This window comes from Schistocerca cancellata, chromosome 8 (assembly GCF_023864275.1).
Source record: "Schistocerca cancellata isolate TAMUIC-IGC-003103 chromosome 8, iqSchCanc2.1, whole genome shotgun sequence".
NCBI lineage: Eukaryota > Metazoa > Arthropoda > Insecta > Orthoptera > Acrididae > Schistocerca > Schistocerca cancellata.
In genome coordinates, this window is record NC_064633.1 from 95996746 (window position 1) to 96023889 (window position 27144).

At 50.8% G+C, this 27144-nt stretch overlaps 16 non-coding genes across 16 annotated transcripts; all 16 read right to left on the reverse strand.

Annotated features, from left to right (window-relative positions):
* Positions 1 to 47: 47 nt before the first annotated feature.
* Trnal-uaa (transfer RNA leucine (anticodon UAA)) lies at positions 48 to 131 on the reverse strand. Its single transcript has one exon. It is a non-coding gene; the product is annotated as a tRNA-Leu (tRNA).
* Positions 132 to 1789: 1658 nt separating this feature from the next.
* Positions 1790 to 1873, reverse strand: Trnal-uaa (transfer RNA leucine (anticodon UAA)). The gene has a single exon. It is a non-coding gene; the product is annotated as a tRNA-Leu (tRNA).
* Positions 1874 to 3529: 1656 nt separating this feature from the next.
* Trnal-uaa (transfer RNA leucine (anticodon UAA)) lies at positions 3530 to 3613 on the reverse strand. The gene has a single exon. It is a non-coding gene; the product is annotated as a tRNA-Leu (tRNA).
* Positions 3614 to 5268: 1655 nt separating this feature from the next.
* Trnal-uaa (transfer RNA leucine (anticodon UAA)) lies at positions 5269 to 5352 on the reverse strand. The gene has a single exon. It is a non-coding gene; the product is annotated as a tRNA-Leu (tRNA).
* A 1655-nt stretch (positions 5353 to 7007) lies between these two features.
* Trnal-uaa (transfer RNA leucine (anticodon UAA)) lies at positions 7008 to 7091 on the reverse strand. The gene has a single exon. It is a non-coding gene; the product is annotated as a tRNA-Leu (tRNA).
* Positions 7092 to 8747: 1656 nt separating this feature from the next.
* Positions 8748 to 8831, reverse strand: Trnal-uaa (transfer RNA leucine (anticodon UAA)). The gene has a single exon. It is a non-coding gene; the product is annotated as a tRNA-Leu (tRNA).
* A 1656-nt stretch (positions 8832 to 10487) lies between these two features.
* On the reverse strand, positions 10488 to 10571 carry Trnal-uaa (transfer RNA leucine (anticodon UAA)). Its single transcript has one exon. It is a non-coding gene; the product is annotated as a tRNA-Leu (tRNA).
* Positions 10572 to 12268: 1697 nt separating this feature from the next.
* Trnal-uaa (transfer RNA leucine (anticodon UAA)) lies at positions 12269 to 12352 on the reverse strand. Its single transcript has one exon. It is a non-coding gene; the product is annotated as a tRNA-Leu (tRNA).
* Positions 12353 to 14008: 1656 nt separating this feature from the next.
* Trnal-uaa (transfer RNA leucine (anticodon UAA)) lies at positions 14009 to 14092 on the reverse strand. Its single transcript has one exon. It is a non-coding gene; the product is annotated as a tRNA-Leu (tRNA).
* Positions 14093 to 15748: 1656 nt separating this feature from the next.
* Positions 15749 to 15832, reverse strand: Trnal-uaa (transfer RNA leucine (anticodon UAA)). The gene has a single exon. It is a non-coding gene; the product is annotated as a tRNA-Leu (tRNA).
* Positions 15833 to 17488: 1656 nt separating this feature from the next.
* On the reverse strand, positions 17489 to 17572 carry Trnal-uaa (transfer RNA leucine (anticodon UAA)). The gene has a single exon. It is a non-coding gene; the product is annotated as a tRNA-Leu (tRNA).
* A 1656-nt stretch (positions 17573 to 19228) lies between these two features.
* Positions 19229 to 19312, reverse strand: Trnal-uaa (transfer RNA leucine (anticodon UAA)). Its single transcript has one exon. It is a non-coding gene; the product is annotated as a tRNA-Leu (tRNA).
* Positions 19313 to 20968: 1656 nt separating this feature from the next.
* Positions 20969 to 21052, reverse strand: Trnal-uaa (transfer RNA leucine (anticodon UAA)). The gene has a single exon. It is a non-coding gene; the product is annotated as a tRNA-Leu (tRNA).
* A 1656-nt stretch (positions 21053 to 22708) lies between these two features.
* Trnal-uaa (transfer RNA leucine (anticodon UAA)) lies at positions 22709 to 22792 on the reverse strand. Its single transcript has one exon. It is a non-coding gene; the product is annotated as a tRNA-Leu (tRNA).
* A 1656-nt stretch (positions 22793 to 24448) lies between these two features.
* On the reverse strand, positions 24449 to 24532 carry Trnal-uaa (transfer RNA leucine (anticodon UAA)). Its single transcript has one exon. It is a non-coding gene; the product is annotated as a tRNA-Leu (tRNA).
* Positions 24533 to 26185: 1653 nt separating this feature from the next.
* On the reverse strand, positions 26186 to 26269 carry Trnal-uaa (transfer RNA leucine (anticodon UAA)). The gene has a single exon. It is a non-coding gene; the product is annotated as a tRNA-Leu (tRNA).
* Positions 26270 to 27144: the final 875 nt, after the last annotated feature.

Sequence of the window (27144 nt, forward strand, 5' to 3'; positions counted from 1 at the left end):
CTATACCATCAAGGGAGTACGTTAGCTTCAGAATGTTTAAAATGCATTGTCAGATGTGGGGTTCGAACCCACGCTCCCTTACGGGAACCAGAGCTTAAATCTGGCGCCTTAGACCGCTCGGCCAATCTGACGTACGACACAACCGCTCCAGTGACTTCCATCTCTATCAAGGTCTCAGGAACCTCACTCCGAAATCTGTTTCTTTTTTCGGTAGGAAGGAATTATGTCAGTTTAAGAATATGTAAGAACGCAACGTCAGATGTGGCGTAGGAAACGCATCCTCCCTTTTGGGAACCAATGTGGCGCGTTGGACCGCTTTCTTCCGTCGCTTCCAGTTTGAACTGTAACTAGCAAAACTTTATTTAGTAATAGGAACATTTTCACATTGATGCAAAGAAACCTAGATATTAACGAACCCCGAATAAGACCGTTTCCTAGCAACAGCCACGCTGTGCATTACGCACTCGTGGGAAGGCAATGAAATACTTCATGTGAGGCTCTAACTGTCGACCTTCACTTTACAATACTTAGGCACTGCCCCGGTGGTACCGACGCATACATACTGAAACGTCTTTGGATCGTCAGTGAGTACTTCATATTAGAACTTTCGTGTTCGCCCTGATGTGCATTAAAGGGCCGATTTATCAGAGAAAGTCAGTTCTGCGCCTAGTTACAGTTTGTCCCCCTAGCAGCACCAGGAAAACGGGTTCAGTGGTGCTCGCCTTGCAACCGGCGTTGAGCGCCTACAGCGCTATCGCCTTCGGCCTCTGGCGCCAGGAGGGAAGGCGACACATCACGGCGCAAGCAGCGCGTAGCAGAAGGCGGTGGTGGTGTGTCGGTCAGCATGGTTGCTTCCCAAGTAGCTGCTCCGGGTTCGAAACCCGGACATCGCACGGAAGTTGTCTCCTTTACTCAGGAGAGTGTTTTCAACGGTACCAATGGTTTCCCCTTTGCCCCTCGTAGGCTAGTGCGGATTACGATTCACAGCATCGTGTGTCCCCATGTGTCGACTTGTCTACGATTCACAGCATCGTGTGTCCCCATGTGTCGACTTGTCTACGATTCACAGCATCGTGTGTCCCCATGTGTCGACTTGTCTCGACTTTGCGAAGGCTGACGCGAAAGCTGACGCTTGCAAATGGGCGTATATGTACAGGACACGCGCTACAAACGACTGCGAGAGGCCACATCGACAAACACACAACGGCCCCTTTCATTTGACTGTGGCCGCATGTTCGCGTCTTTGCGTACCGAGAGCAAGGAGGGGGTCAGCGTGCTGGACCGTACCATTACCGCACAGCAGCACGAAAAACTAAGGAAAAAGGCAAAACTGAAGAAACCAACAGCACGCGGACTTCCTAGTTCGTCACCTACCTGAGTACTAACCACGGCCAACGCTGCCTAATTTCGGTGATCGGACATGAGCCCGTGTCGTTGGCACGGCATACAAGTTGGCGAGACTGTTGCCAGACGTGCGGACGTCTTAGTCCGTGTACAGATCACTTGGGATTTGCCTGACAGTCTCTCGCGTTGCCTTTTGGGGAAGGAAAATGGAATAGCCCTGAGCCACAAAACAACGACCACGGAAACGTCCGTGAGAAGAGCTAAAACTCGGCACTAGAAAAATATGTTCCGCTATTTGTTTTCGACCGCTCGGGTTATCGGACGTGTGACGCCTGCACTGCTGTCACTGTCGTCTCTAGGAAAATCTCCATGGCGTGTTTCTGCGTAATTTTCTTGTTCTATAACATCAAGGGAGTACGTTAGCTTCAGAATGTTTAAAATGCATTGTCAGATGTGGGGTTCGAACCCACGCTCCCTTACGGGAACCAGAGCTTAAATCTGGCGCCTTAGACCGCTCGGCCAATCTGACGTACGACACAACGGCTCCAGTGACTTCCATCTCTATCAAGGTCTCAGGAACCTCACTCCGAAATCTGTTTCTTTTTTCGGTAGGAAGGAATTATGTCAGTTTAAGAATATGTAAGACGCAACGTCAGATGTGGCGTAGGAAACGCATCCTCCCTTTTGGGAACCAATGTGGCGCGTTGGACCGCTTTCTTCCGTCGCTTCCAGTTTGAACTGTAACTAGCAAAACTTTATTTAGTAATAGGAACATTTTCACATTGATGCAAAGAAACCTAGATATTAACGAACCCCGAATAAGACCGTTTCCTAGCAACAGCCACGCTGTGCATTACGCACTCGTGGGAAGGCAATGAAATACTTCATGTGAGGCTCTAACTGTCGACCTTCACTTTACAATACTTAGGCACTGCCCCGGTGGTACCGACGCATACATACTGAAACGTCTTTGGATCGTCAGTGAGTACTTCATATTAGAACTTTCGTGTTCGCCCTGATGTGCATTAAAGGGCCGATTTATCAGAGAAAGTCAGTTCTGCGCCTAGTTACAGTTTGTCCCCCTAGCAGCACCAGGAAAACGGGTTCAGTGGTGCTCGCCTTGCAACCGGCGTTGAGCGCCTACAGCGCTATCGCCTTCGGCCTCTGGCGCCAGGAGGGAAGGCGACACATCACGGCGCAAGCAGCGCGTAGCAGAAGGCGGTGGTGGTGTGTCGGTCAGCATGGTTGCTTCCCAAGTAGCTGCTCCGGGTTCGAAACCCGGACATCGCACGGAAGTTGTCTCCTTTACTCAGGAGAGTGTTTTCAACGGTACCAATGGTTTCCCTTTGCCCCTCGTAGGCTAGTGCGGATTACGATTCACAGCATCGTGTGTCCCCATGTGTCGACTTGTCTACGATTCACAGCATCGTGTGTCCCCATGTGTCGACTTGTCTACGATTCACAGCATCGTGTGTCCCCATGTGTCGACTTGTCTCGACTTTGCGAAGGCTGACGCGAAAGCTGACGCTTGCAAATGGGCGTATATGTACAGGACACGCGCTACAAACGACTGCGAGAGGCCACATCGACAAACACACAACGGCCCCTTTCATTTGACTGTGGCCGCATGTTCGCGTCTTTGCGTACCGAGAGCAAGGAGGGGGTCAGCGTGCTGGACCGTACCATTACCGCACAGCAGCACGAAAAACTAAGGAAAAAGGCAAAACTGAAGAAACCAACAGCACGCGGACTTCCTAGTTCGTCACCTACCTGAGTACTAACCACGGCCAACGCTGCCTAATTTCGGTGATCGGACATGAGCCCGTGTCGTTGGCACGGCATACAAGTTGGCGAGACTGTTGCCAGACGTGCGGACGTCTTAGTCCGTGTACAGATCACTTGGGATTTGCCTGACAGTCTCTCGCGTTGCCTTTTGGGGAAGGAAAATGGAATAGCCCTGAGCCACAAAACAACGACCACGGAAACGTCCGTGAGAAGAGCTAAAACTCGGCACTAGAAAAATATGTTCCGCTATTTGTTTTCGACCGCTCGGGTTATCGGACGTGTGACGCCTGCACTGCTGTCACTGTCGTCTCTAGGAAAATCTCCATGGCGTGTTTCTGCGTAATTTTCTTGTTCTATAACATCAAGGGAGTACGTTAGCTTCAGAATGTTTAAAATGCATTGTCAGATGTGGGGTTCGAACCCACGCTCCCTTACGGGAACCAGAGCTTAAATCTGGCGCCTTAGACCGCTCGGCCAATCTGACGTACGACACAACCGCTCCAGTGACTTCCATCTCTATCAAGGTCTCAGGAACCTCACTCCGAAATCTGTTTCTTTTTTCGGTAGGAAGGAATTATGTCAGTTTAAGAATATGTAAGACGCAACGTCAGATGTGGCGTAGGAAACGCATCCTCCCTTTTGGGAACCATGTGGCGCGTTGGACCGCTTTCTTCCGTCGCTTCCAGTTTGAACTGTAACTAGCAAAACTTTATTTAGTAATAGGAACATTTTCACATTGATGCAAAGAAACCTAGATATTAACGAACCCCGAATAAGACCGTTTCCTAGCAACAGCCACGCTGTGCATTACGCACTCGTGGGAAGGCAATGAAATACTTCATGTGAGGCTCTAACTGTCGACCTTCACTTTACAATACTTAGGCACTGCCCCGGTGGTACCGACGCATACATACTGAAACGTCTTTGGATCGTCAGTGAGTACTTCATATTAGAACTTTCGTGTTCGCCCTGATGTGCATTAAAGGGCCGATTTATCAGAGAAAGTCAGTTCTGCGCCTAGTTACAGTTTGTCCCCCTAGCAGCACCAGGAAAACGGGTTCAGTGGTGCTCGCCTTGCAACCGGCGTTGAGCGCCTACAGCGCTATCGCCTTCGGCCTCTGGCGCCAGGAGGGAAGGCGACACATCACGGCGCAAGCAGCGCGTAGCAGAAGGCGGTGGTGGTGTGTCGGTCAGCATGGTTGCTTCCCAAGTAGCTGCTCCGGGTTCGAAACCCGGACATCGCACGGAAGTTGTCTCCTTTACTCAGGAGAGTGTTTTCAACGGTACCAATGGTTTCCCTTTGCCCCTCGTAGGCTAGTGCGGATTACGATTCACAGCATCGTGTGTCCCCATGTGTCGACTTGTCTACGATTCACAGCATCGTGTGTCCCCATGTGTCGACTTGTCTACGATTCACAGCATCGTGTGTCCCCATGTGTCGACTTGTCTCGACTTTGCGAAGGCTGACGCGAAAGCTGACGCTTGCAAATGGGCGTATATGTACAGGACACGCGCTACAAACGACTGCGAGAGGCCACATCGACAAACACACAACGGCCCCTTTCATTTGACTGTGGCCGCATGTTCGCGTCTTTGCGTACCGAGAGCAAGGAGGGGGTCAGCGTGCTGGACCGTACCATTACCGCACAGCAGCACGAAAAACTAAGGAAAAAGGCAAAACTGAAGAAACCAACAGCACGCGGACTTCCTAGTTCGTCACCTACCTGAGTACTAACCACGGCCAACGCTGCCTAATTTCGGTGATCGGACATGAGCCCGTGTCGTTGGCACGGCATACAAGTTGGCGAGACTGTTGCCAGACGTGCGGACGTCTTAGTCCGTGTACAGATCACTTGGGATTTGCCTGACAGTCTCTCGCGTTGCCTTTTGGGGAAGGAAAATGGAATAGCCCTGAGCCACAAAACAACGACCACGGAAACGTCCGTGAGAAGAGCTAAAACTCGGCACTAGAAAAATATGTTCCGCTATTTGTTTTCGACCGCTCGGGTTATCGGACGTGTGACGCCTGCACTGCTGTCACTGTCGTCTCTAGGAAAATCTCCATGGCGTGTTTCTGCGTAATTTTCTTGTTCTATAACATCAAGGGAGTACGTTAGCTTCAGAATGTTTAAAATGCATTGTCAGATGTGGGGTTCGAACCCACGCTCCCTTACGGGAACCAGAGCTTAAATCTGGCGCCTTAGACCGCTCGGCCAATCTGACGTACGACACAACGGCTCCAGTGACTTCCATCTCTATCAAGGTCTCAGGAACCTCACTCCGAAATCTGTTTCTTTTTTCGGTAGGAAGGAATTATGTCAGTTTAAGAATATGTAAGACGCAACGTCAGATGTGGCGTAGGAAACGCATCCTCCCTTTTGGGAACCAATGTGGCGCGTTGGACCGCTTTCTTCCGTCGCTTCCAGTTTGAACTGTAACTAGCAAAACTTTATTTAGTAATAGGAACATTTTCACATTGATGCAAAGAAACCTAGATATTAACGAACCCCGAATAAGACCGTTTCCTAGCAACAGCCACGCTGTGCATTACGCACTCGTGGGAAGGCAATGAAATACTTCATGTGAGGCTCTAACTGTCGACCTTCACTTTACAATACTTAGGCACTGCCCCGGTGGTACCGACGCATACATACTGAAACGTCTTTGGATCGTCAGTGAGTACTTCATATTAGAACTTTCGTGTTCGCCCTGATGTGCATTAAAGGGCCGATTTATCAGAGAAAGTCAGTTCTGCGCCTAGTTACAGTTTGTCCCCCTAGCAGCACCAGGAAAACGGGTTCAGTGGTGCTCGCCTTGCAACCGGCGTTGAGCGCCTACAGCGCTATCGCCTTCGGCCTCTGGCGCCAGGAGGGAAGGCGACACATCACGGCGCAAGCAGCGCGTAGCAGAAGGCGGTGGTGGTGTGTCGGTCAGCATGGTTGCTTCCCAAGTAGCTGCTCCGGGTTCGAAACCCGGACATCGCACGGAAGTTGTCTCCTTTACTCAGGAGAGTGTTTTCAACGGTACCAATGGTTTCCCTTTGCCCCTCGTAGGCTAGTGCGGATTACGATTCACAGCATCGTGTGTCCCCATGTGTCGACTTGTCTACGATTCACAGCATCGTGTGTCCCCATGTGTCGACTTGTCTACGATTCACAGCATCGTGTGTCCCCATGTGTCGACTTGTCTCGACTTTGCTCGGCTGACGCGAAAGCTGACGCTTGCAAATGGGCGTATATGTACAGGACACGCGCTACAAACGACTGCGAGAGGCCACATCGACAAACACACAACGGCCCCTTTCATTTGACTGTGGCCGCATGTTCGCGTCTTTGCGTACCGAGAGCAAGGAGGGGGTCAGCGTGCTGGACCGTACCATTACCGCACAGCAGCACCAAAAACTAAGGAAAAAGGCAAAACTGAAGAAACCAACAGCACGCGGACTTCCTAGTTCGTCACCTACCTGAGTACTAACCACGGCCAACGCTGCCTAATTTCGGTGATCGGACATGAGCCCGTGTCGTTGGCACGGCATACAAGTTGGCGAGACTGTTGCCAGACGTGCGGACGTCTTAGTCCGTGTACAGATCACTTGGGATTTGCCTGACAGTCTCTCGCGTTGCCTTTTGGGGAAGGAAAATGGAATAGCCCTGAGCCACAAAACAACGACCACGGAAACGTCCGTGAGAAGAGCTAAAACTCGGCACTAGAAAAATATGTTCCGCTATTTGTTTTCGACCGCTCGGGTTATCGGACGTGTGACGCCTGCACTGCTGTCACTGTCGTCTCTAGGAAAATCTCCATGGCGTGTTTCTGCGTAATTTTCTTGTTCTATAACATCAAGGGAGTACGTTAGCTTCAGAATGTTTAAAATGCATTGTCAGATGTGGGGTTCGAACCCACGCTCCCTTACGGGAACCAGAGCTTAAATCTGGCGCCTTAGACCGCTCGGCCAATCTGACGTACGACACAACCGCTCCAGTGACTTCCATCTCTATCAAGGTCTCAGGAACCTCACTCCGAAATCTGTTTCTTTTTTCGGTAGGAAGGAATTATGTCAGTTTAAGAATATGTAAGACGCAACGTCAGATGTGGCGTAGGAAACGCATCCTCCCTTTTGGGAACCAATGTGGCGCGTTGGACCGCTTTCTTCCGTCGCTTCCAGTTTGAACTGTAACTAGCAAAACTTTATTTAGTAATAGGAACATTTTCACATTGATGCAAAGAAACCTAGATATTAACGAACCCCGAATAAGACCGTTTCCTAGCAACAGCCACGCTGTGCATTACGCACTCGTGGGAAGGCAATGAAATACTTCATGTGAGGCTCTAACTGTCGACCTTCACTTTACAATACTTAGGCACTGCCCCGGTGGTACCGACGCATACATACTGAAACGTCTTTGGATCGTCAGTGAGTACTTCATATTAGAACTTTCGTGTTCGCCCTGATGTGCATTAAAGGGCCGATTTATCAGAGAAAGTCAGTTCTGCGCCTAGTTACAGTTTGTCCCCCTAGCAGCACCAGGAAAACGGGTTCAGTGGTGCTCGCCTTGCAACCGGCGTTGAGCGCCTACAGCGCTATCGCCTTCGGCCTCTGGCGCCAGGAGGGAAGGCGACACATCACGGCGCAAGCAGCGCGTAGCAGAAGGCGGTGGTGGTGTGTCGGTCAGCATGGTTGCTTCCCAAGTAGCTGCTCCGGGTTCGAAACCCGGACATCGCACGGAAGTTGTCTCCTTTACTCAGGAGAGTGTTTTCAACGGTACCAATGGTTTCCCTTTGCCCCTCGTAGGCTAGTGCGGATTACGATTCACAGCATCGTGTGTCCCCATGTGTCGACTTGTCTACGATTCACAGCATCGTGTGTCCCCATGTGTCGACTTGTCTACGATTCACAGCATCGTGTGTCCCCATGTGTCGACTTGTCTCGACTTTGCGAAGGCTGACGCGAAAGCTGACGCTTGCAAATGGGCGTATATGTACAGGACACGCGCTACAAACGACTGCGAGAGGCCACATCGACAAACACACAACGGCCCCTTTCATTTGACTGTGGCCGCATGTTCGCGTCTTTGCGTACCGAGAGCAAGGAGGGGGTCAGCGTGCTGGACCGTACCATTACCGCACAGCAGCACGAAAAACTAAGGAAAAAGGCAAAACTGAAGAAACCAACAGCACGCGGACTTCCTAGTTCGTCACCTACCTGAGTACTAACCACGGCCAACGCTGCCTAATTTCGGTGATCGGACATGAGCCCGTGTCGTTGGCACGGCATACAAGTTGGCGAGACTGTTGCCAGACGTGCGGACGTCTTAGTCCGTGTACAGATCACTTGGGATTTGCCTGACAGTCTCTCGCGTTGCCTTTTGGGGAAGGAAAATGGAATAGCCCTGAGCCACAAAACAACGACCACGGAAACGTCCGTGAGAAGAGCTAAAACTCGGCACTAGAAAAATATGTTCCGCTATTTGTTTTCGACCGCTCGGGTTATCGGACGTGTGACGCCTGCACTGCTGTCACTGTCGTCTCTAGGAAAATCTCCATGGCGTGTTTCTGCGTAATTTTCTTGTTCTATAACATCAAGGGAGTACGTTAGCTTCAGAATGTTTAAAATGCATTGTCAGATGTGGGGTTCGAACCCACGCTCCCTTACGGGAACCAGAGCTTAAATCTGGCGCCTTAGACCGCTCGGCCAATCTGACGTACGACACAACGGCTCCAGTGACTTCCATCTCTATCAAGGTCTCAGGAACCTCACTCCGAAATCTGTTTCTTTTTTCGGTAGGAAGGAATTATGTCAGTTTAAGAATATGTAAGACGCAACGTCAGATGTGGCGTAGGAAACGCATCCTCCCTTTTGGGAACCAATGTGGCGCGTTGGACCGCTTTCTTCCGTCGCTTCCAGTTTGAACTGTAACTAGCAAAACTTTATTTAGTAATAGGAACATTTTCACATTGATGCAAAGAAACCTAGATATTAACGAACCCCGAATAAGACCGTTTCCTAGCAACAGCCACGCTGTGCATTACGCACTCGTGGGAAGCCAATGAAATACTTCATGTGAGGCTCTAACTGTCGACCTTCACTTTACAATACTTAGGCACTGCCCCGGTGGTACCGACGCATACATACTGAAACGTCTTTGGATCGTCAGTGAGTACTTCATATTAGAACTTTCGTGTTCGCCCTGATGTGCATTAAAGGGCCGATTTATCAGAGAAAGTCAGTTCTGCGCCTAGTTACAGTTTGTCCCCCTAGCAGCACCAGGAAAACGGGTTCAGTGGTGCTCGCCTTGCAACCGGCGTTGAGCGCCTACAGCGCTATCGCCTTCGGCCTCTGGCGCCAGGAGGGAAGGCGACACATCACGGCGCAAGCAGCGCGTAGCAGAAGGCGGTGGTGGTGTGTCGGTCAGCATGGTTGCTTCCCAAGTAGCTGCTCCGGGTTCGAAACCCGGACATCGCACGGAAGTTGTCTCCTTTACTCAGGAGAGTGTTTTCAACGGTACCAATGGTTTCCCTTTGCCCCTCGTAGGCTAGTGCGGATTACGATTCACAGCATCGTGTGTCCCCATGTGTCGACTTGTCTACGATTCACAGCATCGTGTGTCCCCATGTGTCGACTTGTCTACGATTCACAGCATCGTGTGTCCCCATGTGTCGACTTGTCTCGACTTTGCGAAGGCTGACGCGAAAGCTGACGCTTGCAAATGGGCGTATATGTACAGGACACGCGCTACAAACGACTGCGAGAGGCCACATCGACAAACACACAACGGCCCCTTTCATTTGACTGTGGCCGCATGTTCGCGTCTTTGCGTACCGAGAGCAAGGAGGGGGTCAGCGTGCTGGACCGTACCATTACCGCACAGCAGCACGAAAAACTAAGGAAAAAGGCAAAACTGAAGAAACCAACAGCACGCGGACTTCCTAGTTCGTCACCTACCTGAGTACTAACCACGGCCAACGCTGCCTAATTTCGGTGATCGGACATGAGCCCGTGTCGTTGGCACGGCATACAAGTTGGCGAGACTGTTGCCAGACGTGCGGACGTCTTAGTCCGTGTACAGATCACTTGGGATTTGCCTGACAGTCTCTCGCGTTGCCTTTTGGGGAAGGAAAATGGAATAGCCCTGAGCCACAAAACAACGACCACGGAAACGTCCGTGAGAAGAGCTAAAACTCGGCACTAGAAAAATATGTTCCGCTATTTGTTTTCGACCGCTCGGGTTATCGGACGTGTGACGCCTGCACTGCTGTCACTGTCGTCTCTAGGAAAATCTCCATGGCGTGTTTCTGCGTAATTTTCTTGTTCTATAACATCAAGGGAGTACGTTAGCTTCAGAATGTTTAAAATGCATTGTCAGATGTGGGGTTCGAACCCACGCTCCCTTACGGGAACCAGAGCTTAAATCTGGCGCCTTAGACCGCTCGGCCAATCTGACGTACGACACAACCGCTCCAGTGACTTCCATCTCTATCAAGGTCTCAGGAACCTCACTCCGAAATCTGTTTCTTTTTTCGGTAGGAAGGAATTATGTCAGTTTAAGAATATGTAAGACGCAACGTCAGATGTGGCGTAGGAAACGCATCCTCCCTTTTGGGAACCAATGTGGCGCGTTGGACCGCTTTCTTCCGTCGCTTCCAGTTTGAACTGTAACTAGCAAAACTTTATTTAGTAATAGGAACATTTTCACATTGATGCAAAGAAACCTAGATATTAACGAACCCCGAATAAGACCGTTTCCTAGCAACAGCCACGCTGTGCATTACGCACTCGTGGGAAGGCAATGAAATACTTCATGTGAGGCTCTAACTGTCGACCTTCACTTTACAATACTTAGGCACTGCCCCGGTGGTACCGACGCATACATACTGAAACGTCTTTGGATCGTCAGTGAGTACTTCATATTAGAACTTTCGTGTTCGCCCTGATGTGCATTAAAGGGCCGATTTATCAGAGAAAGTCAGTTCTGCGCCTAGTTACAGTTTGTCCCCCTAGCAGCACCAGGAAAACGGGTTCAGTGGTGCTCGCCTTGCAACCGGCGTTGAGCGCCTACAGCGCTATCGCCTTCGGCCTCTGGCGCCAGGAGGGAAGGCGACACATCACGGCGCAAGCAGCGCGTAGCAGAAGGCGGTGGTGGTGTGTCGGTCAGCATGGTTGCTTCCCAAGTAGCTGCTCCGGGTTCGAAACCCGGACATCGCACGGAAGTTGTCTCCTTTACTCAGGAGAGTGTTTTCAACGGTACCAATGGTTTCCCTTTGCCCCTCGTAGGCTAGTGCGGATTACGATTCACAGCATCGTGTGTCCCCATGTGTCGACTTGTCTACGATTCACAGCATCGTGTGTCCCCATGTGTCGACTTGTCTACGATTCACAGCATCGTGTGTCCCCATGTGTCGACTTGTCTACGATTCACAGCATCGTGTGTCCCCATGTGTCGACTTGTCTCGACTTTGCGAAGGCTGACGCGAAAGCTGACGCTTGCAAATGGGCGTATATGTACAGGACACGCGCTACAAACGACTGCGAGAGGCCACATCGACAAACACACAACGGCCCCTTTCATTTGACTGTGGCCGCATGTTCGCGTCTTTGCGTACCGAGAGCAAGGAGGGGGTCAGCGTGCTGGACCGTACCATTACCGCACAGCAGCACGAAAAACTAAGGAAAAAGGCAAAACTGAAGAAACCAACAGCACGCGGACTTCCTAGTTCGTCACCTACCTGAGTACTAACCACGGCCAACGCTGCCTAATTTCGGTGATCGGACATGAGCCCGTGTCGTTGGCACGGCATACAAGTTGGCGAGACTGTTGCCAGACGTGCGGACGTCTTAGTCCGTGTACAGATCACTTGGGATTTGCCTGACAGTCTCTCGCGTTGCCTTTTGGGGAAGGAAAATGGAATAGCCCTGAGCCACAAAACAACGACCACGGAAACGTCCGTGAGAAGAGCTAAAACTCGGCACTAGAAAAATATGTTCCGCTATTTGTTTTCGACCGCTCGGGTTATCGGACGTGTGACGCCTGCACTGCTGTCACTGTCGTCTCTAGGAAAATCTCCATGGCGTGTTTCTGCGTAATTTTCTTGTTCTATAACATCAAGGGAGTACGTTAGCTTCAGAATGTTTAAAATGCATTGTCAGATGTGGGGTTCGAACCCACGCTCCCTTACGGGAACCAGAGCTTAAATCTGGCGCCTTAGACCGCTCGGCCAATCTGACGTACGACACAACCGCTCCAGTGACTTCCATCTCTATCAAGGTCTCAGGAACCTCACTCCGAAATCTGTTTCTTTTTTCGGTAGGAAGGAATTATGTCAGTTTAAGAATATGTAAGACGCAACGTCAGATGTGGCGTAGGAAACGCATCCTCCCTTTTGGGAACCAATGTGGCGCGTTGGACCGCTTTCTTCCGTCGCTTCCAGTTTGAACTGTAACTAGCAAAACTTTATTTAGTAATAGGAACATTTTCACATTGATGCAAAGAAACCTAGATATTAACGAACCCCGAATAAGACCGTTTCCTAGCAACAGCCACGCTGTGCATTACGCACTCGTGGGAAGGCAATGAAATACTTCATGTGAGGCTCTAACTGTCGACCTTCACTTTACAATACTTAGGCACTGCCCCGGTGGTACCGACGCATACATACTGAAACGTCTTTGGATCGTCAGTGAGTACTTCATATTAGAACTTTCGTGTTCGCCCTGATGTGCATTAAAGGGCCGATTTATCAGAGAAAGTCAGTTCTGCGCCTAGTTACAGTTTGTCCCCCTAGCAGCACCAGGAAAACGGGTTCAGTGGTGCTCGCCTTGCAACCGGCGTTGAGCGCCTACAGCGCTATCGCCTTCGGCCTCTGGCGCCAGGAGGGAAGGCGACACATCACGGCGCAAGCAGCGCGTAGCAGAAGGCGGTGGTGGTGTGTCGGTCAGCATGGTTGCTTCCCAAGTAGCTGCTCCGGGTTCGAAACCCGGACATCGCACGGAAGTTGTCTCCTTTACTCAGGAGAGTGTTTTCAACGGTACCAATGGTTTCCCTTTGCCCCTCGTAGGCTAGTGCGGATTACGATTCACAGCATCGTGTGTCCCCATGTGTCGACTTGTCTACGATTCACAGCATCGTGTGTCCCCATGTGTCGACTTGTCTACGATTCACAGCATCGTGTGTCCCCATGTGTCGACTTGTCTCGACTTTGCGAAGGCTGACGCGAAAGCTGACGCTTGCAAATGGGCGTATATGTACAGGACACGCGCTACAAACGACTGCGAGAGGCCACATCGACAAACACACAACGGCCCCTTTCATTTGACTGTGGCCGCATGTTCGCGTCTTTGCGTACCGAGAGCAAGGAGGGGGTCAGCGTGCTGGACCGTACCATTACCGCACAGCAGCACGAAAAACTAAGGAAAAAGGCAAAACTGAAGAAACCAACAGCACGCGGACTTCCTAGTTCGTCACCTACCTGAGTACTAACCACGGCCAACGCTGCCTAATTTCGGTGATCGGACATGAGCCCGTGTCGTTGGCACGGCATACAAGTTGGCGAGACTGTTGCCAGACGTGCGGACGTCTTAGTCCGTGTACAGATCACTTGGGATTTGCCTGACAGTCTCTCGCGTTGCCTTTTGGGGAAGGAAAATGGAATAGCCCTGAGCCACAAAACAACGACCACTGAAACGTCCGTGAGAAGAGCTAAAACTCGGCACTAGAAAAATATGTTCCGCTATTTGTTTTCGACCGCTCGGGTTATCGGACGTGTGACGCCTGCACTGCTGTCACTGTCGTCTCTAGGAAAATCTCCATGGCGTGTTTCTGCGTAATTTTCTTGTTCTATAACATCAAGGGAGTACGTTAGCTTCAGAATGTTTAAAATGCATTGTCAGATGGGGGGTTCGAACCCACGCTCCCTTACGGGAACCAGAGCTTAAATCTGGCGCCTTAGACCGCTCGGCCAATCTGACGTACGACACAACCGCTCCAGTGACTTCCATCTCTATCAAGGTCTCAGGAACCTCACTCCGAAATCTGTTTCTTTTTTCGGTAGGAAGGAATTATGTCAGTTTAAGAATATGTAAGACGCAACGTCAGATGTGGCGTAGGAAACGCATCCTCCCTTTTGGGAACCAATGTGGCGCGTTGGACCGCTTTCTTCCGTCGCTTCCAGTTTGAACTGTAACTAGCAAAACTTTATTTAGTAATAGGAACATTTTCACATTGATGCAAAGAAACCTAGATATTAACGAACCCCGAATAAGACCGTTTCCTAGCAACAGCCACGCTGTGCATTACGCACTCGTGGGAAGGCAATGAAATACTTCATGTGAGGCTCTAACTGTCGACCTTCACTTTACAATACTTAGGCACTGCCCCGGTGGTACCGACGCATACATACTGAAACGTCTTTGGATCGTCAGTGAGTACTTCATATTAGAACTTTCGTGTTCGCCCTGATGTGCATTAAAGGGCCGATTTATCAGAGAAAGTCAGTTCTGCGCCTAGTTACAGTTTGTCCCCCTAGCAGCACCAGGAAAACGGGTTCAGTGGTGCTCGCCTTGCAACCGGCGTTGAGCGCCTACAGCGCTATCGCCTTCGGCCTCTGGCGCCAGGAGGGAAGGCGACACATCACGGCGCAAGCAGCGCGTAGCAGAAGGCGGTGGTGGTGTGTCGGTCAGCATGGTTGCTTCCCAAGTAGCTGCTCCGGGTTCGAAACCCGGACATCGCACGGAAGTTGTCTCCTTTACTCAGGAGAGTGTTTTCAACGGTACCAATGGTTTCCCTTTGCCCCTCGTAGGCTAGTGCGGATTACGATTCACAGCATCGTGTGTCCCCATGTGTCGACTTGTCTACGATTCACAGCATCGTGTGTCCCCATGTGTCGACTTGTCTACGATTCACAGCATCGTGTGTCCCCATGTGTCGACTTGTCTCGACTTTGCGAAGGCTGACGCGAAAGCTGACGCTTGCAAATGGGCGTATATGTACAGGACACGCGCTACAAACGACTGCGAGAGGCCACATCGACAAACACACAACGGCCCCTTTCATTTGACTGTGGCCGCATGTTCGCGTCTTTGCGTACCGAGAGCAAGGAGGGGGTCAGCGTGCTGGACCGTACCATTACCGCACAGCAGCACGAAAAACTAAGGAAAAAGGCAAAACTGAAGAAACCAACAGCACGCGGACTTCCTAGTTCGTCACCTACCTGAGTACTAACCACGGCCAACGCTGCCTAATTTCGGTGATCGGACATGAGCCCGTGTCGTTGGCACGGCATACAAGTTGGCGAGACTGTTGCCAGACGTGCGGACGTCTTAGTCCGTGTACAGATCACTTGGGATTTGCCTGACAGTCTCTCGCGTTGCCTTTTGGGGAAGGAAAATGGAATAGCCCTGAGCCACAAAACAACGACCACGGAAACGTCCGTGAGAAGAGCTAAAACTCGGCACTAGAAAAATATGTTCCGCTATTTGTTTTCGACCGCTCGGGTTATCGGACGTGTGACGCCTGCACTGCTGTCACTGTCGTCTCTAGGAAAATCTCCATGGCGTGTTTCTGCGTAATTTTCTTGTTCTATAACATCAAGGGAGTACGTTAGCTTCAGAATGTTTAAAATGCATTGTCAGATGTGGGGTTCGAACCCACGCTCCCTTACGGGAACCAGAGCTTAAATCTGGCGCCTTAGACCGCTCGGCCAATCTGACGTACGACACAACCGCTCCAGTGACTTCCATCTCTATCAAGGTCTCAGGAACCTCACTCCGAAATCTGTTTCTTTTTTCGGTAGGAAGGAATTATGTCAGTTTAAGAATATGTAAGACGCAACGTCAGATGTGGCGTAGGAAACGCATCCTCCCTTTTGGGAACCAATGTGGCGCGTTGGACCGCTTTCTTCCGTCGCTTCCAGTTTGAACTGTAACTAGCAAAACTTTATTTAGTAATAGGAACATTTTCACATTGATGCAAAGAAACCTAGATATTAACGAACCCCGAATAAGACCGTTTCCTAGCAGCAGCCACGCTGTGCATTACGCACTCGTGGGAAGGCAATGAAATACTTCATGTGAGGCTCTAACTGTCGACCTTCACTTTACAATACTTAGGCACTGCCCCGGTGGTACCGACGCATACATACTGAAACGTCTTTGGATCGTCAGTGAGTACTTCATATTAGAACTTTCGTGTTCGCCCTGATGTGCATTAAAGGGCCGATTTATCAGAGAAAGTCAGTTCTGCGCCTAGTTACAGTTTGTCCCCCTAGCAGCACCAGGAAAACGGGTTCAGTGGTGCTCGCCTTGCAACCGGCGTTGAGCGCCTACAGCGCTATCGCCTTCGGCCTCTGGCGCCAGGAGGGAAGGCGACACATCACGGCGCAAGCAGCGCGTAGCAGAAGGCGGTGGTGGTGTGTCGGTCAGCATGGTTGCTTCCCAAGTAGCTGCTCCGGGTTCGAAACCCGGACATCGCACGGAAGTTGTCTCCTTTACTCAGGAGAGTGTTTTCAACGGTACCAATGGTTTCCCTTTGCCCCTCGTAGGCTAGTGCGGATTACGATTCACAGCATCGTGTGTCCCCATGTGTCGACTTGTCTACGATTCACAGCATCGTGTGTCCCCATGTGTCGACTTGTCTACGATTCACAGCATCGTGTGTCCCCATGTGTCGACTTGTCTCGACTTTGCGAAGGCTGACGCGAAAGCTGACGCTTGCAAATGGGCGTATATGTACAGGACACGCGCTACAAACGACTGCGAGAGGCCACATCGACAAACACACAACGGCCCCTTTCATTTGACTGTGGCCGCATGTTCGCGTCTTTGCGTACCGAGAGCAAGGAGGGGGTCAGCGTGCTGGACCGTACCATTACCGCACAGCAGCACGAAAAACTAAGGAAAAAGGCAAAACTGAAGAAACCAACAGCACGCGGACTTCCTAGTTCGTCACCTACCTGAGTACTAACCACGGCCAACGCTGCCTAATTTCGGTGATCGGACATGAGCCCGTGTCGTTGGCACGGCATACAAGTTGGCGAGACTGTTGCCAGACGTGCGGACGTCTTAGTCCGTGTACAGATCACTTGGGATTTGCCTGACAGTCTCTCGCGTTGCCTTTTGGGGAAGGAAAATGGAATAGCCCTGAGCCACAAAACAACGACCACGGAAACGTTCGTGAGAAGAGCTAAAACTCGGCACTAGAAAAATATGTTCCGCTATTTGTTTTCGACCGCTCGGGTTATCGGACGTGTGACGCCTGCACTGCTGTCACTGTCGTCTCTAGGAAAATCTCCATGGCGTGTTTCTGCGTAATTTTCTTGTTCTATAACATCAAGGGAGTACGTTAGCTTCAGAATGTTTAAAATGCATTGTCAGATGGGGGGTTCGAACCCACGCTCCCTTACGGGAACCAGAGCTTAAATCTGGCGCCTTAGACCGCTCGGCCAATCTGACGTACGACACAACCGCTCCAGTGACTTCCATCTCTATCAAGGTCTCAGGAACCTCACTCCGAAATCTGTTTCTTTTTTCGGTAGGAAGGAATTATGTCAGTTTAAGAATATGTAAGACGCAACGTCAGATGTGGCGTAGGAAACGCATCCTCCCTTTTGGGAACCAATGTGGCGCGTTGGACCGCTTTCTTCCGTCGCTTCCAGTTTGAACTGTAACTAGCAAAACTTTATTTAGTAATAGGAACATTTTCACATTGATGCAAAGAATCCTAGATATTAACGAACCCCGAATAAGACCGTTTCCTAGCAACAGCCACGCTGTGCATTACGCACTCGTGGGAAGGCAATGAAATACTTCATGTGAGGCTCTAACTGTCGACCTTCACTTTACAATACTTAGGCACTGCCCCGGTGGTACCGACGCATACATACTGAAACGTCTTTGGATCGTCAGTGAGTACTTCATATTAGAACTTTCGTGTTCGCCCTGATGTGCATTAAAGGGCCGATTTATCAGAGAAAGTCAGTTCTGCGCCTAGTTACAGTTTGTCCCCCTAGCAGCACCAGGAAAACGGGTTCAGTGGTGCTCGCCTTGCAACCGGCGTTGAGCGCCTACAGCGCTATCGCCTTCGGCCTCTGGCGCCAGGAGGGAAGGCGACACATCACGGCGCAAGCAGCGCGTAGCAGAAGGCGGTGGTGGTGTGTCGGTCAGCATGGTTGCTTCCCAAGTAGCTGCTCCGGGTTCGAAACCCGGACATCGCACGGAAGTTGTCTCCTTTACTCAGGAGAGTGTTTTCAACGGTACCAATGGTTTCCCTTTGCCCCTCGTAGGCTAGTGCGGATTACGATTCACAGCATCGTGTGTCCCCATGTGTCGACTTGTCTACGATTCACAGCATCGTGTGTCCCCATGTGTCGACTTGTCTACGATTCACAGCATCGTGTGTCCCCATGTGTCGACTTGTCTCGACTTTGCGAAGGCTGACGCGAAAGCTGACGCTTGCAAATGGGCGTATATGTACAGGACACGCGCTACAAACGACTGCGAGAGGCCACATCGACAAACACACAACGGCCCCTTTCATTTGACTGTGGCCGCATGTTCGCGTCTTTGCGTACCGAGAGCAAGGAGGGGGTCAGCGTGCTGGACCGTACCATTACCGCACAGCAGCACGAAAAACTAAGGAAAAAGGCAAAACTGAAGAAACCAACAGCACGCGGACTTCCTAGTTCGTCACCTACCTGAGTACTAACCACGGCCAACGCTGCCTAATTTCGGTGATCGGACATGAGCCCGTGTCGTTGGCACGGCATACAAGTTGGCGAGACTGTTGCCAGACGTGCGGACGTCTTAGTCCGTGTACAGATCACTTGCGATTTGCCTGACAGTCTCTCGCGTTGCCTTTTGGGGAAGGAAAATGGAATAGCCCTGAGCCACAAAACAACGACCACGGAAACGTCCGTGAGAAGAGCTAAAACTCGGCACTAGAAAAATATGTTCCGCTATTTGTTTTCGACCGCTCGGGTTATCGGACGTGTGACGCCTGCACTGCTGTCACTGTCGTCTCTAGGAAAATCTCCATGGCGTGTTTCTGCGTAATTTTCTTGTTCTATAACATCAAGGGAGTACGTTAGCTTCAGAATGTTTAAAATGCATTGTCGGATGTGGGGTTCGAACCCACGCTCCCTTACGGGAACCAGGGCTTAAATCTGGCGCCTTAGACCGCTCGGCCAATCTGACGTACGACACAACCGCTCCAGTGACTTCCATCTCTATCAAGGTCTCAGGAACCTCACTCCGAAATCTGTTTCTTTTTTCGGTAGGAAGGAATTATGTCAGTTTAAGAATATGTAAGACGCAACGTCAGATGTGGCGTAGGAAACGCATCCTCCCTTTTGGGAACCAATGTGGCGCGTTGGACCGCTTTCTTCCGTCGCTTCCAGTTTGAACTGTAACTAGCAAAACTTTATTTAGTAATAGGAACATTTTCACATTGATGCAAAGAAACCTAGATATTAACGAACCCCGAATAAGACCGTTTCCTAGCAACAGCCACGCTGTGCATTACGCACTCGTGGGAAGGCAATGAAATACTTCATGTGAGGCTCTAACTGTCGACCTTCACTTTACAATACTTAGGCACTGCCCCGGTGGTACCGACGCATACATACTGAAACGTCTTTGGATCGTCAGTGAGTACTTCATATTAGAACTTTCGTGTTCGCCCTGATGTGCATTAAAGGGCCGATTTATCAGAGAAAGTCAGTTCTGCGCCTAGTTACAGTTTGTCCCCCTAGCAGCACCAGGAAAACGGGTTCAGTGGTGCTCGCCTTGCAACCGGCGTTGAGCGCCTACAGCGCTATCGCCTTCGGCCTCTGGCGCCAGGAGGGAAGGCGACACATCACGGCGCAAGCAGCGCGTAGCAGAAGGCGGTGGTGGTGTGTCGGTCAGCATGGTTGCTTCCCAAGTAGCTGCTCCGGGTTCGAAACCCGGACATCGCACGGAAGTTGTCTCCTTTACTCAGGAGAGTGTTTTCAACGGTACCAATGGTTTCCCTTTGCCCCTCGTAGGCTAGTGCGGATTACGATTCACAGCATCGTGTGTCCCCATGTGTCGACTTGTCTACGATTCACAGCATCGTGTGTCCCCATGTGTCGACTTGTCTACGATTCACAGCATCGTGTGTCCCCATGTGTCGACCTGTCTCGACTTTGCGAAGGCTGACGCGAAAGCTGACGCTTGCAAATGGGCGTATATGTACAGGACACGCGCTACAAACGACTGCGAGAGGCCACATCGACAAACACACAACGGCCCCTTTCATTTGACTGTGGCCGCATGTTCGCGTCTTTGCGTACCGAGAGCAAGGAGGGGGTCAGCGTGCTGGACCGTACCATTACCGCACAGCAGCACCAAAAACTAAGGAAAAAGGCAAAACTGAAGAAACCAACAGCACGCGGACTTCCTAGTTCGTCACCTACCTGAGTACTAACCACGGCCAACGCTGCCTAATTTCGGTGATCGGACATGAGCCCGTGTCGTTGGCACGGCATACAAGTTGGCGAGACTGTTGCCAGACGTGCGGACGTCTTAGTCCGTGTACAGATCACTTGGGATTTGCCTGACAGTCTCTCGCGTTGCCTTTTGGGGAAGGAAAATGGAATAGCCCTGAGCCACAAAACAACGACCACGGAAACGTCCGTGAGAAGAGCTAAAACTCGGCACTAGAAAAATATGTTCCGCTATTTGTTTCCGACCGCTCGGGTTATCGGACGTGTGACGCCTGCACTGCTGTCACTGTCGTCTCTAGGAAAATCTCCATGGCGTGTTTCTGCGTAATTTTCTTGTTCTATAACATCAAGGGAGTACGTTAGCTTCAGAATGTTTAAAATGCATTGTCAGATGTGGGGTTCGAACCCACGCTCCCTTACGGGAACCAGAGCTTAAATCTGGCGCCTTAGACCGCTCGGCCAATCTGACGTACGACACAACCGCTCCAGTGACTTCCATCTCTATCAAGGTCTCAGGAACCTCACTCCGAAATCTGTTTCTTTTTTCGGTAGGAAGGAATTATGTCAGTTTAAGAATATGTAAGACGCAACGTCAGATGTGGCGTAGGAAACGCATCCTCCCTTTTGGGAACCAATGTGGCGCGTTGGACCGCTTTCTTCCGTCGCTTCCAGTTTGAACTGTAACTAGCAAAACTTTATTTAGTAATAGGAACATTTTCACATTGATGCAAAGAAACCTAGATATTAACGAACCCCGAATAAGACCGTTTCCTAGCAACAGCCACGCTGTGCATTACGCACTCGTGGGAAGGCAATGAAATACTTCATGTGAGGCTCTAACTGTCGACCTTCACTTTACAATACTTAGGCACTGCCCCGGTGGTACCGACGCATACATACTGAAACGTCTTTGGATCGTCAGTGAGTACTTCATATTAGAACTTTCGTGTTCGCCCTGATGTGCATTAAAGGGCCGATTTATCAGAGAAAGTCAGTTCTGCGCCTAGTTACAGTTTGTCCCCCTAGCAGCACCAGGAAAACGGGTTCAGTGGTGCTCGCCTTGCAACCGGCGTTGAGCGCCTACAGCGCTATCGCCTTCGGCCTCTGGCGCCAGGAGGGAAGGCGACACATCACGGCGCAAGCAGCGCGTAGCAGAAGGCGGTGGTGGTGTGTCGGTCAGCATGGTTGCTTCCCAAGTAGCTGCTCCGGGTTCGAAACCCGGACATCGCACGGAAGTTGTCTCCTTTACTCAGGAGAGTGTTTTCAACGGTACCAATGGTTTCCCTTTGCCCCTCGTAGGCTAGTGCGGATTACGATTCACAGCATCGTGTGTCCCCATGTGTCGACTTGTCTACGATTCACAGCATCGTGTGTCCCCATGTGTCGACTTGTCTACGATTCACAGCATCGTGTGTCCCCATGTGTCGACTTGTCTCGACTTTGCGAAGGCTGACGCGAAAGCTGACGCTTGCAAATGGGCGTATATGTACAGGACACGCGCTACAAACGACTGCGAGAGGCCACATCGACAAACACACAACGGCCCCTTTCATTTGACTGTGGCCGCATGTTCGCGTCTTTGCGTACCGAGAGCAAGGAGGGGGTCAGCGTGCTGGACCGTACCATTACCGCACAGCAGCACCAAAAACTAAGGAAAAAGGCAAAACTGAAGAAACCAACAGCACGCGGACTTCCTAGTTCGTCACCTACCTGAGTACTAACCACGGCCAACGCTGCCTAATTTCGGTGATCGGACATGAGCCCGTGTCGTTGGCACGGCATACAAGTTGGCGAGACTGTTGCCAGACGTGCGGACGTCTTAGTCCGTGTACAGATCACTTGGGATTTGCCTGACAGTCTCTCGCGTTGCCTTTTGGGGAAGGAAAATGGAATAGCCCTGAGCCACAAAACAACGACCACGGAAACGTCCGTGAGAAGAGCTAAAACTCGGCACTAGAAAAATATGTTCCGCTATTTGTTTTCGACCGCTCGGGTTATCGGACGTGTGACGCCTGCACTGCTGTCACTGTCGTCTCTAGGAAAATCTCCATGGCGTGTTTCTGCGTAATTTTCTTGTTCTATAACATCAAGGGAGTACGTTAGCTTCAGAATGTTTAAAATGCATTGTCAGATGTGGGGTTCGAACCCACGCTCCCTTACGGGAACCAGAGCTTAAATCTGGCGCCTTAGACCGCTCGGCCAATCTGACGTACGACACAACCGCTCCAGTGACTTCCATCTCTATCAAGGTCTCAGGAACCTCACTCCGAAATCTGTTTCTTTTTTCGGTAGGAAGGAATTATGTCAGTTTAAGAATATGTAAGACGCAACGTCAGATGTGGCGTAGGAAACGCATCCTCCCTTTTGGGAACCAATGTGGCGCGTTGGACCGCTTTCTTCCGTCGCTTCCAGTTTGAACTGTAACTAGCAAAACTTTATTTAGTAATAGGAACATTTTCACATTGATGCAAAGAAACCTAGATATTAACGAACCCCGAATAAGACCGTTTCCTAGCAACAGCCACGCTGTGCATTACGCACTCGTGGGAAGGCAATGAAATACTTCATGTGAGGCTCTAACTGTCGACCTTCACTTTACAATACTTAGGCACTGCCCCGGTGGTACCGACGCATACATACTGAAACGTCTTTGGATCGTCAGTGAGTACTTCATATTAGAACTTTCGTGTTCGCCCTGATGTGCATTAAAGGGCCGATTTATCAGAGAAAGTCAGTTCTGCGCCTAGTTACAGTTTGTCCCCCTAGCAGCACCAGGAAAACGGGTTCAGTGGTGCTCGCCTTGCAACCGGCGTTGAGCGCCTACAGCGCTATCGCCTTCGGCCTCTGGCGCCAGGAGGGAAGGCGACACATCACGGCGCAAGCAGCGCGTAGCAGAAGGCGGTGGTGGTGTGTCGGTCAGCATGGTTGCTTCCCAAGTAGCTGCTCCGGGTTCGAAACCCGGACATCGCACGGAAGTTGTCTCCTTTACTCAGGAGAGTGTTTTCAACGGTACCAATGGTTTCCCTTTGCCCCTCGTAGGCTAGTGCGGATTACGATTCACAGCATCGTGTGTCCCCATGTGTCGACTTGTCTACGATTCACAGCATCGTGTGTCCCCATGTGTCGACTTGTCTACGATTCACAGCATCGTGTGTCCCCATGTGTCGACTTGTCTCGACTTTGCGAAGGCTGACGCGAAAGCTGACGCTTGCAAATGGGCGTATATGTACAGGACACGCGCTACAAACGACTGCGAGAGGCCACATCGACAAACACACAACGGCCCCTTTCATTTGACTGTGGCCGCATGTTCGCGTCTTTGCGTACCGAGAGCAAGGAGGGGGTCAGCGTGCTGGACCGTACCATTACCGCACAGCAGCACGAAAAACTAAGGAAAAAGGCAAAACTGAAGAAACCAACAGCACGCGGACTTCCTAGTTCGTCACCTACCTGAGTACTAACCACGGCCAACGCTGCCTAATTTCGGTGATCGGACATGAGCCCGTGTCGTTGGCACGGCATACAAGTTGGCGAGACTGTTGCCAGACGTGCGGACGTCTTAGTCCGTGTACAGATCACTTGGGATTTGCCTGACAGTCTCTCGCGTTGCCTTTTGGGGAAGGAAAATGGAATAGCCCTGAGCCACAAAACAACGACCACGGAAACGTCCGTGAGAAGAGCTAAAACTCGGCACTAGAAAAATATGTTCCGCTATTTGTTTTCGACCGCTCGGGTTATCGGACGTGTGACGCCTGCACTGCTGTCACTGTCGTCTCTAGGAAAATCTCCATGGCGTGTTTCTGCGTAATTTTCTTGTTCTATAACATCAAGGGAGTACGTTAGCTTCAGAATGTTTAAAATGCATTGTCAGATGTGGGGTTCGAACCCACGCTCCCTTACGGGAACCAGAGCTTAAATCTGGCGCCTTAGACCGCTCGGCCAATCTGACGTACGACACAACCGCTCCAGTGACTTCCATCTCTATCAAGGTCTCAGGAACCTCACTCCGAAATCTGTTTCTTTTTTCGGTAGGAAGGAATTATGTCAGTTTAAGAATATGTAAGACGCAACGTCAGATGTGGCGTAGGAAACGCATCCTCCCTTTTGGGAACCAATGTGGCGCGTTGGACCGCTTTCTTCCGTCGCTTCCAGTTTGAACTGTAACTAGCAAAACTTTATTTAGTAATAGGAACATTTTCACATTGATGCAAAGAAACCTAGATATTAACGAACCCCGAATAAGACCGTTTCCTAGCAACAGCCACGCTGTGCATTACGCACTCGTGGGAAGGCAATGAAATACTTCATGTGAGGCTCTAACTGTCGACCTTCACTTTACAATACTTAGGCACTGCCCCGGTGGTACCGACGCATACATACTGAAACGTCTTTGGATCGTCAGTGAGTACTTCATATTAGAACTTTCGTGTTCGCCCTGATGTGCATTAAAGGGCCGATTTATCAGAGAAAGTCAGTTCTGCGCCTAGTTACAGTTTGTCCCCCTAGCAGCACCAGGAAAACGGGTTCAGTGGTGCTCGCCTTGCAACCGGCGTTGAGCGCCTACAGCGCTATCGCCTTCGGCCTCTGGCGCCAGGAGGGAAGGCGACACATCACGGCGCAAGCAGCGCGTAGCAGAAGGCGGTGGTGGTGTGTCGGTCAGCATGGTTGCTTCCCAAGTAGCTGCTCCGGGTTCGAAACCCGGACATCGCACGGAAGTTGTCTCCTTTACTCAGGAGAGTGTTTTCAACGGTACCAATGGTTTCCCTTTGCCCCTCGTAGGCTAGTGCGGATTACGATTCACAGCATCGTGTGTCCCCATGTGTCGACTTGTCTACGATTCACAGCATCGTGTGTCCCCATGTGTCGACTTGTCTACGATTCACAGCATCGTGTGTCCCCATGTGTCGACTTGTCTCGACTTTGCGAAGGCTGACGCGAAAGCTGACGCTTGCAAATGGGCGTATATGTACAGGACACGCGCTACAAACGACTGCGAGAGGCCACATCGACAAACACACAACGGCCCCTTTCATTTGACTGTGGCCGCATGTTCGCGTCTTTGCGTACCGAGAGCAAGGAGGGGGTCAGCGTGCTGGACCGTACCATTACCGCACAGCAGCACGAAAAACTAAGGAAAAAGGCAAAACTGAAGAAACCAACAGCACGCGGACTTCCTAGTTCGTCACCTACCTGAGTACTAACCACGGCCAACGCTGCCTAATTTCGGTGATCGGACATGAGCCCGTGTCGTTGGCACGGCATACAAGTTGGCGAGACTGTTGCCAGACGTGCGGACGTCTTAGTCCGTGTACAGATCACTTGGGATTTGCCTGACAGTCTCTCGCGTTGCCTTTTGGGGAAGGAAAATGGAATAGCCCTGAGCCACAAAACAACGACCACGGAAACGTCCGTGAGAAGAGCTAAAACTCGGCACTAGAAAAATATGTTCCGCTATTTGTTTTCGACCGCTCGGGTTGGACGTGTGACGCCTGCACTGCTGTCACTGTCGTCTCTAGGAAAATCTCCATGGCGTGTTTCTGCGTAATTTTCTTGTTCTATAACATCAAGGGAGTACGTTAGCTTCAGAATGTTTAAAATGCATTGTCAGATGTGGGGTTCGAACCCACGCTCCCTTACGGGAACCAGAGCTTAAATCTGGCGCCTTAGACCGCTCGGCCAATCTGACGTACGACACAACCGCTCCAGTGACTTCCATCTCTATCAAGGTCTCAGGAACCTCACTCCGAAATCTGTTTCTTTTTTCGGTAGGAAGGAATTATGTCAGTTTAAGAATATGTAAGACGCAACGTCAGATGTGGCGTAGGAAACGCATCCTCCCTTTTGGGAACCAATGTGGCGCGTTGGACCGCTTTCTTCCGTCGCTTCCAGTTTGAACTGTAACTAGCAAAACTTTATTTAGTAATAGGAACATTTTCACATTGATGCAAAGAAACCTAGATATTAACGAACCCCGAATAAGACCGTTTCCTAGCAACAGCCACGCTGTGCATTACGCACTCGTGGGAAGGCAATGAAATACTTCATGTGAGGCTCTAACTGTCGACCTTCACTTTACAATACTTAGGCACTGCCCCGGTGGTACCGACGCATACATACTGAAACGTCTTTGGATCGTCAGTGAGTACTTCATATTAGAACTTTCGTGTTCGCCCTGATGTGCATTAAAGGGCCGATTTATCAGAGAAAGTCAGTTCTGCGCCTAGTTACAGTTTGTCCCCCTAGCAGCACCAGGAAAACGGGTTCAGTGGTGCTCGCCTTGCAACCGGCGTTGAGCGCCTACAGCGCTATCGCCTTCGGCCTCTGGCGCCAGGAGGGAAGGCGACACATCACGGCGCAAGCAGCGCGTAGCAGAAGGCGGTGGTGGTGTGTCGGTCAGCATGGTTGCTTCCCAAGTAGCTGCTCCGGGTTCGAAACCCGGACATCGCACGGAAGTTGTCTCCTTTACTCAGGAGAGTGTTTTCAACGGTACCAATGGTTTCCCTTTGCCCCTCGTAGGCTAGTGCGGATTACGATTCACAGCATCGTGTGTCCCCATGTGTC